A 4203-nucleotide genomic window follows, 5' to 3' on the forward strand; every position below is an offset into this window, starting at 1 on the left:
TAACAAGCCTAGCCATTGGCTGACCATTTACAATTAATATGAAGTTTCTGACTGATTATTTGGGAGCAGCTGCTAGACAGGAACCCCCCACCTACAGGTCTTCCTGTCATGTGCACACTTGTGCATGTCATGTGGGAGCCAGTCACCAGCCTTGGTATCTTTCCTCATAAGCCTGTTTTTGATATTCACTGATTTTCGGAATAACATTTTGTTTATTTTTTTGAAAACTGCATACAACATCTCTTGATCATATCCACTTCCCTTAGCATCCTCCAAACACCTCTCTCCTAACTTCAGTGCTTTAAAAAAAAAATTAACTCATGCCCCACTGTCTGCTCTGAAAAGCCATCTTTGCATTGTTCCTGGTCCTGCTCCACTCTCACTGTAGCAGCCTTTGCTACCTGCCTCCTCCTCCATGGCGGACTCCATCAGCTTTCTCCCCAGAGTCTTCGAACTCGATTCCTCTCTCTCTTGCTGCATTGGATCACCGCCGTGCCCCCAAGATGTGGCCGTGGTCACCAGCTCTGAGACCAAGGACTTGAAAGAGAAGACGGAAGTTGTGGAGGAGGCAGAGAATGGAAGAGATGCACCTGCCAATGGCAATGCTAATGAGGAAAATGGGGAGCAGGAGGCCGACAATGAGGTAGATGAAGAAGAGGGAGAGGTGGGGAGGAAGACAAGGGAGAGGAAGAAGGTGATGGTGAGAAAGAGGATGGAGATGAAGATGAGGACGCTAAGGCTCTTACAGGCAAGTGGGTAACTGAAGACGATGAGGAGGATGGTGTTAGCACCAGGAAGCAGAAGACTGATGTGGATGACTGGACAGCAAAAGGAAAAGCTAAACTTACAGCCACCGTGACCTATTCACCTGCCACTTCTCTTCTCAGAATTTAAACATGGTCACCTTCAAGTAGAAGAGCAGGCCCCGCCCGCCCACAGCGGGCAGTGCCACCCACAGATGGCATGCGCTCTTCATCAACCCACCAAAACCACAACATGAATTTGCAACAGGGGAGGAAAAAAGCCAAAACTTCCAACGCCCTGATTTTTTTCTTAAAAATACTTTAAAAGGAAAATTTGTTTGTATTTCTATTTACATTTTATATTTTTGTACATATTGATAGGGGTCAGCCATTCTTAATGATACTGAGTGACCATACCAGCCTTCAGAGCGTTCTCTGTCCTACTTCTGACCATACTTGTGGCGTGACCGTGTTCATTATAGTCTCAAAGGAGAAAACAAAACCTTGTAAAGCAAAACAAAAGCTACAACAACAATAACAACACAACAATCTTATTCCGAGCATTCCAGTAACTTTTTTTTTGTGTTTGTACCTGGCTGTATTTTAAGTAGTTGGTTTGTATGAGATGGTTAAAAAGGCCAAAGATAAAAAAGTTTATTATGTGTGAAACAATGTCCAACAATAAACTGGAATTTTATTTTGCTGAGTGGTTCTGAAAAAAAACTAAACTCATTTCATCTACTCAGTGCTACCCCTGTGCTCATGGGCCTGAGGCCATTCACTGGGGCCTGGGCAGTCTGCTAATGGCCACTCTCCTCTAGAGAAACCACTCTCCTGATCCAGTAGCCATCGCCAGTCCATAGCCCCATATGTACGCCTGGGGCTTTAGGAGCCTCTCTCTCATCCCTGCTGGGTTTTTAAAAATTAGTTTTTTATACAATACATTTGGTTATGTTTTTTCCTCTCTGCCAACTTTTCCAAGATCCTCCTCACATCCCTACCCACCCAACTTCATGTTCTTTGTCTACTGCCTCTTTCCAAAAACAAAAGTCTAAGATTTCATATTAAAAAATTAAAGTCTTTTAAAAACTGTGGAACAAATGAGGACAATGAACTCAAAATGTAAACAATATATACAAGTATCTTGATCAGAGGTAGAAATGTACAGTGCAATATGATAAATATATCCTAAATTTGTATTAATATTCAAAATATTTGAAGCAGGGGTAGAAACATGCATGCATTCAAAATGACAAAATAACTTCACATAGGTGCACAAATGTGGTAAACAGAAACAAGAGTATATTCACTATAACAACTATAATTTGAATTTGTATCAATATACAAGAATCTATGCCAAAGTAAATTTTCTATAAATAATAAATAGCTCACAAGTAACATCCTAATCCACCTATTATCCCATCCCATCCAATGCCTTATTTTTTTTCTTTTTTATTTATTTATTTATTAAAGATTTCTGTCTCTTCCCCGCCACCGCCTCCCATTTCCCTCCCCTTCCCCCAACCAAGTCCCCCTCCCCGTCAGCCCAAAGAGCAATCAGGGTTCCCTGCCCTGTGGGAAGTCCAAGGACTAGAAACCAAATATGAGTGAGTATATCCCATGTTCCTCTTTTTGGGTCTGGCTTACCTCACTCAGGATAGTGTTTTCTATTTCCATCCATTTGCATGCAAAATTCAAGAAGTCATTGTTTTTTACTGCTGAGTAGTACTCTAATATGTATATATTCCATACTTTCTTCATACATTCTTCCATTGAAGGGCATCTAGGTTGTTTCCATGTTCTGGCTATTACAAACAATGCTGCTATGAACATAGAAGAGCATATACTTTTGTTGTATGATAAGGCCTCTCTTGGCTATATTCCCAAGATTTTTCAAAAAAGGTCCCTAAGCCTACTTCATTTCCAACCCTAACTCTATACCACTTATAGCCAAGCCTTAATAGATGTCCCTAAGCAGTGTCCAGACGCACGAGGCAGAGAGGCCTCAGCGTCCAGATGCACGGAGGCGGAGCGCGGCATCCAGATGCAGCGGAGAGACACCACATTCAGGAAGAGGCTTTGGGGGACCGGTGCAGCGGCAGACACAAGCAGTGGGGACCAGCGCAGAGGCAGAAGCAAGCGGCGGGGACAGGCGTGCAATAAGGAGAGCAGATCGCCCTACTACAATTAAATCAAAGAGGTAGGCCTCTGGTTAGCCAGGTCACTGGCAAACGGGGAGCCTGGTCCTGTCCTGAAGACCCTTCGGAGGGGTGAGAGGGTTCTTGGCCTGCGGCAGGAACCAGGAAACAGAGCAAGGGCATTTTGTAAGCAGAGCCCTTGGCCAGCAGGGAAACCTGATCTGGTTTTTAAAAGACCCATTAGATAGGATCAATAGGAGGAGATGGGCAGGCGCCAAGGCAAGAATTCAGCCAATAATCTGAAAAACAACATGAAAACACCAGAACCCAAGGATCTTACAACAGAAGTATTTGAACAACCTAACACAGAAGAAGTGGAAAAAATTGACTTTATGAAGGCAATAGAGTCCCTTAAACAACATGTAAAAAATGCCCTTATAGAAATGGATGAGAAGTATAACAAAAAGTTTGAAGAAATGAGTAAATACATACATGATACCCTGGGAAACCAAGAAAAAACAATCAAACAGGTAATGGAAACAGTTCAAGAATTGAAAACTGAAATGAAGGCAAAGAAGAAAATACAAACTGAGGACCAGCTGGATATGGAAAATCTAGGTCATGGAGCAGAGTCTAAAGAAACAAGCATAATCAATAGAATACAAGAGATAGAAGAAAGAATCTCAGATGCTGAGGACACCTTAGAGAAAATAAATGCACTGATCAAATAAAACAGCAAAGCCAACAAATTCTCAACACAAAACATTCAGGAAATATGGGACACAATAAAAAGACCAAACCTAAGAATAATAGGGATAGAAGAAGGAGAAGAGTCACAGCTCAAAGGCCCAGAAAATATTTTCAACAAAATTATGGAAGAAAACTTTTTCAACATAAAGATATTCATTTAAATATTCAAGAAGCATAAAGAACACCAAACAGACTGGATCAAAGAAAAACATCTCCTCACCATATAATAATCAAAACACAAAATATACAGGTTAAAGAAAGAATATTAAGAGCTGCAAAGGAAAAAGGCCAAGTAACTTATAAAGGTAAACCGATCAGACTTACACCTGACTTCTCTATGGAAACTATGAAAGCCAGAAGGTCCTGGATAGATGTACTGCAGAAGCTAAGACACCATAGATGCAAACCCAAACTACTATACCCAGCCAAGCTATCATTCATTATCAATGGAGAAAACAAGACATTCCAGGATAAGAACAAATTTAAACAATACGAACCCACAAATCCAGCCCTACAGAAAGTAATAGAAGGAAAATCGCAACCCAAGGAATCCAACACTGCCAACACTGCCT

At 41.4% G+C, this 4203-nt stretch overlaps 1 pseudogene; it reads left to right on the top strand.

Annotated features, from left to right (window-relative positions):
* Positions 1–415: 415 nt before the first annotated feature.
* LOC142856104 (prothymosin alpha pseudogene) lies at positions 416–894 on the top strand (annotated as a pseudogene).
* The last annotated feature ends 3309 nt before the right edge of the window (positions 895–4203 follow it).

The sequence above is a fragment of the Microtus pennsylvanicus genome, chromosome 1 (genome assembly GCF_037038515.1).
Source record: "Microtus pennsylvanicus isolate mMicPen1 chromosome 1, mMicPen1.hap1, whole genome shotgun sequence".
Lineage (NCBI taxonomy): Eukaryota > Metazoa > Chordata > Mammalia > Rodentia > Cricetidae > Microtus > Microtus pennsylvanicus.